This window comes from Lissotriton helveticus, chromosome 8 (assembly GCF_964261635.1).
Source record: "Lissotriton helveticus chromosome 8, aLisHel1.1, whole genome shotgun sequence".
NCBI lineage: Eukaryota > Metazoa > Chordata > Amphibia > Caudata > Salamandridae > Lissotriton > Lissotriton helveticus.
In genome coordinates, this window is record NC_136069.1 from 163,305,373 (window position 1) to 163,316,119 (window position 10,747).

Here is a 10,747-nt window from a genome sequence, read left to right on the forward strand (position 1 = left end):
AATAAGTTATAATTAGTAAAATATGTATTTTAAATTAAAAGATACAAATGAAGAGGTTAAAAATCATAACAGTGTATCTAGAAATAAAGTAAGAGTGAAGGACACAGAAAGGGAAATAAAGTAAGGTAGAAGGATAAAAAGAGAAAAAAGAAATAGAATGAGAGCAAATTACTAAGAGTAAGGCATATAGATTCACTGACACAGAGGAAGAGAAGAACAGAGAAATGAACTGAAGGTAAGAAAGATACTAAAACAATGTGAGTTAGCAAAACTAAATCAGGAAACAGTAGTAAGTAAAAAGATAATGACTGAGACAGAAAACAGTCTAATTAAGGATGCATTTAGAAGAATGAGGAATAGAAGATAACTGAGAGTAAGTGAAGAACAGTCATAGAGTGAAAGGATGAAGGGAGAGAGGATAATATACAACGATTGAGGGAAATGGAGTGAGGAAGTTAGTAGACAGACACACTAAGAGAAAAACTGAGTGAGGTGGAGTACAATGAGTGAGAAAAGGAAATGAGTAAGGGATCAAAAAAAGGAAAGAGAGGAGAAGACGACTAAAACAGTGGTACTGAGAGAAAATAATTTGGTGATGAAAGTAAAGAGAAGGACATTGAAAGAAAGGAAATGAGGGATAGTAATGGAACCAGAGTAAAAGAAATGGGATGAAGAATGATGAGAGAGGAGCAGTGAAGTTGTTGTAAAAGAAATGATAGAAGGTAGATAAACACAAGTGAACATAACACAAGGAGAGTGAGGCACTGAGGACATAGAAGTAGTGAACGAAAAATAGATAGAAAAGGTCAAAAGTAAGGAGCAAACAAAGATAAGCGAGGGAGAGTGGGTGATTTATAGTGATAGAGTGCGATAATACTGCTGAGTGAGTAAACAGGAATTACTAAAAGAGCAAAGGAGGAGAATACGGAAAAGGGAAGTAAAGCAGAGAGACTGAAAGCTGAAAAGTTATGCAAGGGAGAGAGGGGATGCAGACAGTTGAAATGAGAATGAGGGCTTGTCAAAGAAGTGGAGGAAAAGAACGGGGGTTACAGAGACATTATAAGTGAGTAAAAAGAGCTCAAAGAGGATGGAAAAAGGAAAGTGAGTGTCAGAGAATGGGAATACAATTTAATTTACACAATCCAAAGTATAGAACAACTTGTACAACATGTTACATAGTTTATTTTTGCTGTTTTCAGAATATATTGAATTTCACTTAAAACAGTGAGTTCAAATTACTCATCATATGACAGCGGGGAAAAAAAACACAATCTGAAAGATTGTGTTTTAAAAAAAACCTTAGATACTGACAAATGACAAATGTACACTAATCTTTGATTGACTTACTTTTCCTTGAGGCCAAATAGTATATCATGGAGGTCCTTTTCTGGTTGCAAAACTTTGCTGTTCAGTAAAAAATCCATTTCATCGACTTTCTAGAAGAAAAGCTCCAAGAACATCTGAAATATTTTCAATATTTTCATATACTCCTTTTTTTCAGTCATGACTCTTTACTCATTCCTGCACCTTTCCATTTGGCCAAATTGTGTCAGATGTATGAGTATATATCAGTACTCCTCCCGTCTTCATAGGCCAATTACCTTTACCTAAATTTTGGCTGTAAAAACACTAGGTATGAATTTATAAAGCCAAAAGGCAAACGTTGTTTGAAAGTCAAATGAGTGTCGTTACATTGGATCCAACCTTTAGAAGTTTTTAAATAGCATGTGTAATGCCCTGATGTTGTAGAAGGACCGTCATGAAAAATAATAGCTACAGTTGTAAAGGTTCTTCCTGATATCGATAACTGAGAAGCCACGAAATTTTATAATGAAGTTGTCAATTTAGTTCCATCAGGTCTACATCGTTGGAACATTAAAATGACATAGTGACCATAATTTTGTAGAAATAATGTGGACAGCATTGCAGACTTACATTGGGTACACACCATATTGTGATCCGCTGCTTTAAATAGATTATTAAAAGGCACTGATTTGCAGTCTGGTAAAGTTAAATATATAAATCTTTCAGAGTCTATTCTAGTAGTACTTGATGAAGTTATCACAGTCATGTTGCCATTGATAAGAAAGGTTAAAAAGACTTTTTATATCTACTCCTTCATCTTGCAACACATCAAACATATACATTAAAAATTCCTGACAATCCTGCTGAATATTCTGTGAAAATTGATTTTGACCTGAACATATGTCTAGAAGATTTCTAATTTCTGAAACACTTTCTATTTTTGCTCTATCACTACTACATTTCTCTAACACAGAATTCAATAAACAGAACAATGTTTGTTCCCGATTTTCGACAATCTGTTTTTGTAAATTTTGAAGAAAAAAACCAACATTAACTACTACATTAGCATAGCAGTTGACACGAGAACGGTTTTCAAACTGAAATCCAGCAACATCTTCAACAGAATCATTTTTCTTTCTCTTTACAATTACACTTTTATCTACTTTATGCCTTTTTTCTGATACCTCACTGCAATTACTCTCATTTCTTCTTTTTCGGCCTACCACACGTTTTTCAATCAGAGGATATTGAGGCAAATGTGGAGCATACTCTCTTCTTAACCTATTGTATTCTTTAACACAATGTAGATCTGCACAAATCTTTGTTTCATCACACTCAATCAAGTACAATCCTGATAAAGTTCTGACTCGTGATAATGCCACATATGCCATACCCTCTTTAAACACAGAACTTCCAATGTTCACCAAAGCGCTATCTACACTTAAACCTTGAGACTTATGAATTGTCACCGCATATGCCAAACAAATAGGAAACTGTTTTCGGCGAACATATAAGTCTTTCACGAGCAAAAATCTAGCTGAACAACGACAAATTTGTTCTATTTCATCAATGCCATCAAATTTAATTTTTAAAATTTCAATTCCATCTCTATTTTTGTAATTCACAAAACCAACAACATTACCCATTGCTCCATTTACCAGACCTCTTTCAACATTTAAATTCCTTCTCAAAATGATGCGACAATTTAAACACACATTCAGAGTCTTTTCAAAACCAGCAGTTTTAGATATAGTCTCCTCTGATGAATCCAAATTTGATTTCAAATTTTCAGACAAAATAATTGTTGCTCCCATATGCTCTATTTTATCTGTAGCTTCCAGTTTCACTATCTCTTCATTTTCTAACTGTAACATTTTGTTATTGAACATGGAACATTCTTTCAGAGTTGGCATCAAACATATGCCAGATTTCTTCTCGTTAATTTTCTTAAAAATATTCTCTGGAAGAATGTTTTCATTTGGGTACAAATTTGAAATTAATCGTCCATGTAAAGCTTCTTTCCCTTGCTGACTTAGTTTTCCGATTCTTACATCTTGTAAAATATTTTTATAATCTTCATCCTTTGCCTGCCGCATATTTTGAAGCAGTTCTGCATATTTGAAGTTTAACCATATATTAACGTTTCCAATACTCCCTAAGCACTTCCTGGTATCTTCATGCGTGAGCATTTTGAACACAGGTTGTCCTTTCACTGGAGTCAACTGCAGAAGATCTCCAAAAACAATAATATGTTTTCCTCCAAATAAGACATCATAGTCTGTTCTAAGAATTTCTTGCATTCTCAAATGCACAAAAGCAAGCATTATATTTGACACCATGCTTACTTCATCAATGATAAGAAGTTTCATTTTCTTCAGGACTCTCGAAACTTCGGAACACGCATCTCCAGATAGCTTGTGATACTCCAATTTGTTATCATGCTCCACTGGCAGCATCAGTAAACGATGTAAAGTAATCCCTTTAATGTTATGTGCTGCCAGCCCAGTTGGAGCGGTAACAACACAAGACAGCGATGATTCAGTCCTTTTCTGCAGATAAGTTGCAATTGCTTTAATCAGAAAACTTTTTCCAGTTCCCGCTTCTCCACTCACGTACAGTTGGACAGGCTTAAATGATGTACATGAGCACTCTTTTTTGTCATGACTGAATCCATGTTCAATCTGTTCTGTGACTTCGTCATATATCTGTTTCTGCTCAAGGTTTAGTTGTTTCACCAAATCTTCTAAGTTAACTTCATCAACTTGAGCTTGTTCCATAGCTCTTTCCACCTCATCCATGGCAGTGGCAGCTTCATTTTGGATAATGGGTCCTCCAAGTGGATCCTGACTCAATGAAGCAGAACTCTGACTGTCTTGAGAACTGTCTCTAGCAATCTCTGCAGCAATTGTGGCTTCTTGCTCCATTTCTTCGTTCAACATTTGCAGATAATTTAGAAAAACAGGACATTCTATGGTATCCTTGGTTGCATTAAAATAATCTTCGTAACAGAGAAAATCTCCAAGTAGTTCCTCTTCTGTACGCCATGGCTTAACCACATCAATGCTGATGGTATTCCCCTCCTGTGCTGAGATTTGATGATTCCCATTATTCATGACGAGCTGGGCTCGTCATGAGCGTGCGAGGAGGCTACCTCATGACGAGCCCAGCTCGTCATCAGCGTCGAAGGGGTTAAAGAGTTGCAAAAGAGCTAAATAGTAAAATTCCCTTTTCTCTGGATTTTCGCAACTCAATTTTCGATGATTAATCAAATGGCCTTTTTTCTGTCTCACTAGACATCCTTCACACCCAATGATAGCATATATTCCATTGTTAATATCTTCTCTGATGGTCCTCTTATAAATATAGTTTTGCAGAACTTCATACAAACAAACGTTCTCAAGATGACTACTTCTATTTGGATAGTATGTATCCAACATGTTGGTCTTCAAAGTATCTGTACTTTCTGGTTCTTTCTCCGCCAAATACTCTATTTCTTGTACAGATTTCAAAACTCGATTTCGTGTTGCAGCAAGACCTAGACTCACCCAAATGATGGTTCTAGATTTGGCATATAGACTTGCTGATGAAAATCGATCAGAACATTCATATGCTCCAATTTCTCGATGCGACAACATCTTCAGACTGTAACTGTATAATTTCTTGCTTAGACTCTTTTCATGTGAAATGTCCTCCCACATTTCCTTCAGTTCTGTCTTTTCTTTTTTTGTGATGTAAGACGTCACATATCGAGCCACAGCAATAGAGTTGTCAGCAACGAATTGAATATCCATGTTAGCATTCCACATGGACAAAATCACTGGGTTGTAGTCGTTGATGTACTTGGACTCTTCGTTTCTTTTTAAATTGTATGTATTTTTGGTGATTTCCTCGTCACAGTATGTCGCAGAGAAGACATCAAATTATTTACTCTTCCTTTAGAAATCACTCGTCGTGGAAAGGCGAAACGACATTTTGTGTAGAACTTGTCCTTGTTTCTGAATTTTCGACGACAGTACTTTCCACAACGATGGGATTGAAAGCGTAAAACTTGTTGCCTTAAACTGTTTTCTTCGGTAGTTTTCGGAACAGCACATGTTGAATACTCTTCAATGAAGCTCATCACTGTCTCATCCGAATCTGTTCCAAATTTGGGTGCATCTTTAATCCACAACAACATATGTATGCGAGGAGCACCTCTCGCTTGATACTCCTTTCTCCAAAAGAAATCCAAAACCTCTCCAAGGGGAGGATTTTTTTTGTTGGTAATAAAAGACATCATAGCTTCAAATCTATGATTGAAATATCTGCATACATTTACTGGATCCAAAGAACACAGTTCTCCAGGTGTTTTGAATTCTATATTTTGTATATTTGCATTTGCCTCTCGTAGAAATTGAAGTAAGTCATCCCATGCATACTCGGCACAGCTAAGAGTGAGGAACCATGTAGGAGTTCCTAAGTTTCTTAGCATACATTTCAATTCCCCATGACGACGGTACCAATACTCATTTGTACCACGCTGACATGCCATGAGATTGATTAGATGAGATTCCAAAATATTATCTTGCAGATTCACTTTCTCCATAAAGTCCCTCGCCGAAACATTTTGTAGATGTGCTCCACTTTTCAATATATGGTTTACTGCATAAGAAAGCCCAGACAAGTCACTTTCATACAGTAGATGAAACAAATAGGGAATGCATTGATGAAACCCTGGATCTTCAGCATATAATCTTACAGTTCGATATTCAGATGCAGGAATTTGAAGTGGTCGATCATCATATCGTCCACCTCGACCTGTTGGAAATAGCTGTGGAAAACAACAAGCTTCCAAACTTTCTTCCCATACACTAACGGGACTTCCTTTTGCTGCTTTCATTTGAAACAATTCAATTGCATTCCCCATTACTTCTTTGGAATGCAAAGGATGAACAGTATAATGTTCATATATTTCTTCACTTCTAGAGACATCAACTTTTTCAATTTGTCCGACTGAACAATCACTGTCTTCATCTGCAGCTGTTTCCTCTGCTGCAACACATACATATTTATAATACTCATTGTTTTTGACTAAATACAACGTTGCCTTTTTGACTTTCCTAACATCCACTAAATCTTGCCAGATTTTTTTACTCTTTGTCGGAACCCCATTAACTAGAATAACTAAAGGTTCCTCTTCTACTTTTTCTATACCAATTGTATCAATATTTTTTTTGAAATCTAGAGGCAAATAAACAACTCTTCCCTTTAATCCTCTCTGCAAATCTGTAGGAGGCAATTTCCCTATCTTAGGCTCCATGCGAACAATTGCCTGAAAAGGGTGGACACATTTAATCAAAATAGACTCATATGTATTTAAATCCATCAATTCAGGGGGAATGTCTACCAACTCCAGATTATTATGAACAGCTCTAGCAGGCATTCTGTTTTGATTTAATTTATCATAACAATATTTACAAATACGCTGATCAGAACTCAAATCAAAACAATTCTCCACCCACAAATAAGTTGCAAAATCCTTCCACTCATAATTAGTCATCTTTTCACTTTTTACGTATAAATCAACTAATCTAGTTTGATGCTTATAATGACTTTGTCGACAACACACACAAGTAAAATTCGGCCTTTCACTTGATTTCACCTTAAACCTGGTAATTTCCTGCTCAAACTTCTCTGTACTTGAAATCTGTACATTGTCTTCCACATTACCTTGAATTGCTGTGTCAATTTCTACACTATCCTCTTTTTTATCAAAATAACAAATCTCAATTTCTTCACAAATCTTCTTCACATCTAATTCAGTTCCATGCAAAAGAGCACTGTTTAATTGTTTAAGCTTAAGTGCTGGACTTTTTGCATAATACAACATTCTCACTAATTTCCTCATTTTGGTATGATGCACTGCTAACATCCTAAAATGATGAAAAACACTCTGACAGACTTTTCTAGAAAGACAAGCCAGTGAATGGCCTTGCAAACCTGTCTTTTCTCTCACTCTGCAAGGATCTAAGTCTTGCAACAACTTCACTTTCTGCTTTAGACTTTTCTTACTATATGTACGTAAGAAATTACAAAACAAATCAATTGATTCCTGTCGCACACTACAAATACGACTACACTTCCAAGTGTACACTGGACCCTTAGTACGTCTCCCTAAAACTTCATCAGTTAACACCTCTTCTGGTTCTCTAGGCACAAGTTTCTTTTTTTCAATCGGACAACCGTCTTTCACTTCATACGCTCGACCACTGGTGTCAACTGCATGCACTAAATCATTCTCCTGGAAGTAACTCTCCTCATTAAAAAAAGGCTCACAACTTGAAATGTGCATCCATTCTCCAGAAAAAACTTTACAAAAATGAGTCTGATTAATTACTCTTTTCCATCTACTGTTCGATTTGAAAACATCAATTGTCTTGTTAAGTGTCCTAATTCTATTGATTATTAAAATAAATAACTTTTCCTTAACTTCAAAAGCCTGATCAACAATCTTCTCTACACTTTTTTTTCTTATAAAAAGCAGCTTTCTGTTTATCTTTCCTAATGTTTTTTAACAAATTTAAAACCACTCTATTGCGAAACATTCGTCTACGAAGGTCTCTAAACTGATTCTGCCTTCTATTCCTATACATATTATTCTCTCCTGCTGCAGTTGTAGGGTTCTTTGAGGTTCTCTCCTTCCTTTTCAAATTTACTCTTTCATTTTCTTTTTCTACATGCTGTCCATCATTTTTTTTAAAGTACATATGTTCCGAATAAAAGACTTAGTTGTCTTACCAGGAGCTTGGTTCCTGTTTTTTGAAGTATTTGTTGTGGAAGAGTGCTGTAATTCCGTTGCTGTTTTAGATTTTTCTCGGTTACGTTGTTTTCTTGTCCTTTCCCTTGTGGCATGTTTGCTTACTCTTGAAATCTTGATTTCAATCTGTGTTAAAGAAAAAAATAGCACATTATAGACCACTATTACCAAACAACAAAGCAATGACAAAAAGCAAACGATCTATTCAGGGTTACAGATCAGGTGAGGATTCTCCAGGGGTACACAAAAGGTGAGGCCTGTATTGAAGAGTATAGTGGAAGACAGTTCTGTCCACAGGTACAAAGAAGATGAGACCTATGTCTAAGTCCACTGCACTCTTATACACAGGCTTCACCACCTATGCTTCCCGGGAAAGCCCTCTCTCCTACTACAGTCTTGATCATAAACCTCACCTCCTCTGTCCCTATGGACATGTCTCACCTCATCTGCACAATCTACTTCCTAATCTCAGGTAACACAGATGACATAATTGATCCTCATTTATAAAGCCATGCGTCAGTTTTGCGCTACTGAAGCGTCACTTTTTGTGACGCGTTGGCATCATAAAATATGTGCCTTGTTGCACCATATTTAAAAAGTGACGCATGTAGGTATATGTGTCATTTTTAAAACCTTTTGCATCACATTATACCTCTGTCAAGTGTAATGTACAGAGAGGGGTCATTTCTCTGCAAAAAGCCTCGTAATAATGACACAGTGAAATCTATAAAATGTCACTGCGTCACTTTTAGGAAACTGTTATGTCAAAATCTTGCACCTGCCTCACAATAGGGATAAGACTGAGGCAAACGCTTTCACATGGGGCTTTCCCCATGTGATACGATTCTCACACCTAAGCAGGAGTGCAGATGAGATGAAGACTCTCCAGGGGAGCACAAAACGTGAGGCTTGTGTCCAAGAGTGCAGTGGACAAGACTAAACTGGAGTAGTGTGCAAGAAAAAGATGAGCCTCATTTATAAAGCCATGCGTCAGTTTTGCGCTACTGATGCGTCACTTTTTGTGACGCATTGGCAGCATAAAATATGTCCCTTGTTGCACCATATTTAAAAAGTGACGCATGTAGTTAGATGTGTCATTTTTTAAACCACTGCACCACATTATACCTCTGTCAAGTGTAATGTACATAGAGGGGTCATTTCTCTGCAAAAAGTCTCGTAATAATGACACAATAAAATCTATGAGATTTCACTGCATCACTTTTATGACACTGTTACATCAAAATCTTGCACCTGCCTCACAGCAGGGATAAGACTGAGGCAAACGTTTTCACATGGAGCTTTCCCCATGTGATACGATTCTCACACCTAAGCAGGAGTGCAGATGAGATGAAGACTGTCCAGGGGATCACAAAAGGTGAAGTGTGTGTCCAAGAGTGCAGTGGACAGGACTAAACTGGAGTACTGTGCAAAAAAAAAAGAACCTCATTTATGAGGCCCTGCGTCAGTTTGCACTGCTGATGCGTCACTTTTTGTGACGCATCGGCGGCATAAAACATGTACCTTTTTGCGCCATATTTAAAAAGTGACGATGTAGGTAGATGTGTCACTTTTAAAACCTCTGCGCCACATTATACTCAAAAATGTAAAAGCCATTCATTTTCGCCAAAATCGTTTTTGACATCACATTTAGGAAACACAGCACAGATCCTATGTACAAGCATTCCATATCATTACTGAAACCTCACTATTTTACAAAATACAATTCCTATATGCAAACAAACTCAATATGCTTCCTACACTGAGTTAACACAGGTAACATCATTGTAAAGAGTCAAATTGACACCTGTGTCTAAGAGTGCAGTCGGGGATAGGCTTCATGAAGCCTAGTCCACTGCACTCTTAGACACAAGCCTCACCACCTACGCTCCCCAGGAAAGCCCAAACATGTACCTTTTTGCGCCATATTTAAAAAGTGACGCATGTAGGTAGATGCGTCACTTTTTAAACTTCTGCACCACATTATACTCAAAAATGTAAAGGCCATTCATTTTGCCCAAAACTGTTTTTGATATCACATTTAGGAAATACAGCACATTTCCTATGTACAAGCATTCCATGTCATTATTGAAACCTTACTATTTTACAAAATACAATTCCTCTATGCAAATAAACTCAATATCCTTCCTACACTGAGTTAACACAGGTAACATCATTGTAAAGAGTCAAATGTATTTCTTTAAACATGCACACATTCTTTATTCTTTTTAAAAAACGTAAAAGCCATTCATTTTTCCCAAAATCGTTTTTGACATCACATTTAAAAAACACAGCACAGGTCCTATGTACAAGCATTCCATGTCACTACTAAAACTTCACAATTTTACAAAATACAATTCCTCTATGCAGTAAAAACTTTTTACCAAGCATTATCAAAAAGCATGACACAAAGCAACATTAAAAAACCACAATTTGCTTCCAAATCTTCTCCATAGAGTATACAAGTCTCTATGTATATTAAATGAATCATAACTCACCTTTACAAATGCTTTAGGAGATTCACAACAGTGTCAGATACACACACCAATATTTCTTTAGCAGAGCAAAAGGTATGTTCTTCAGGCACTGCAAACCTTAATGGCACAGAGAACCTCTAATTCTACACACATATTCCTCATGGTAACGAAT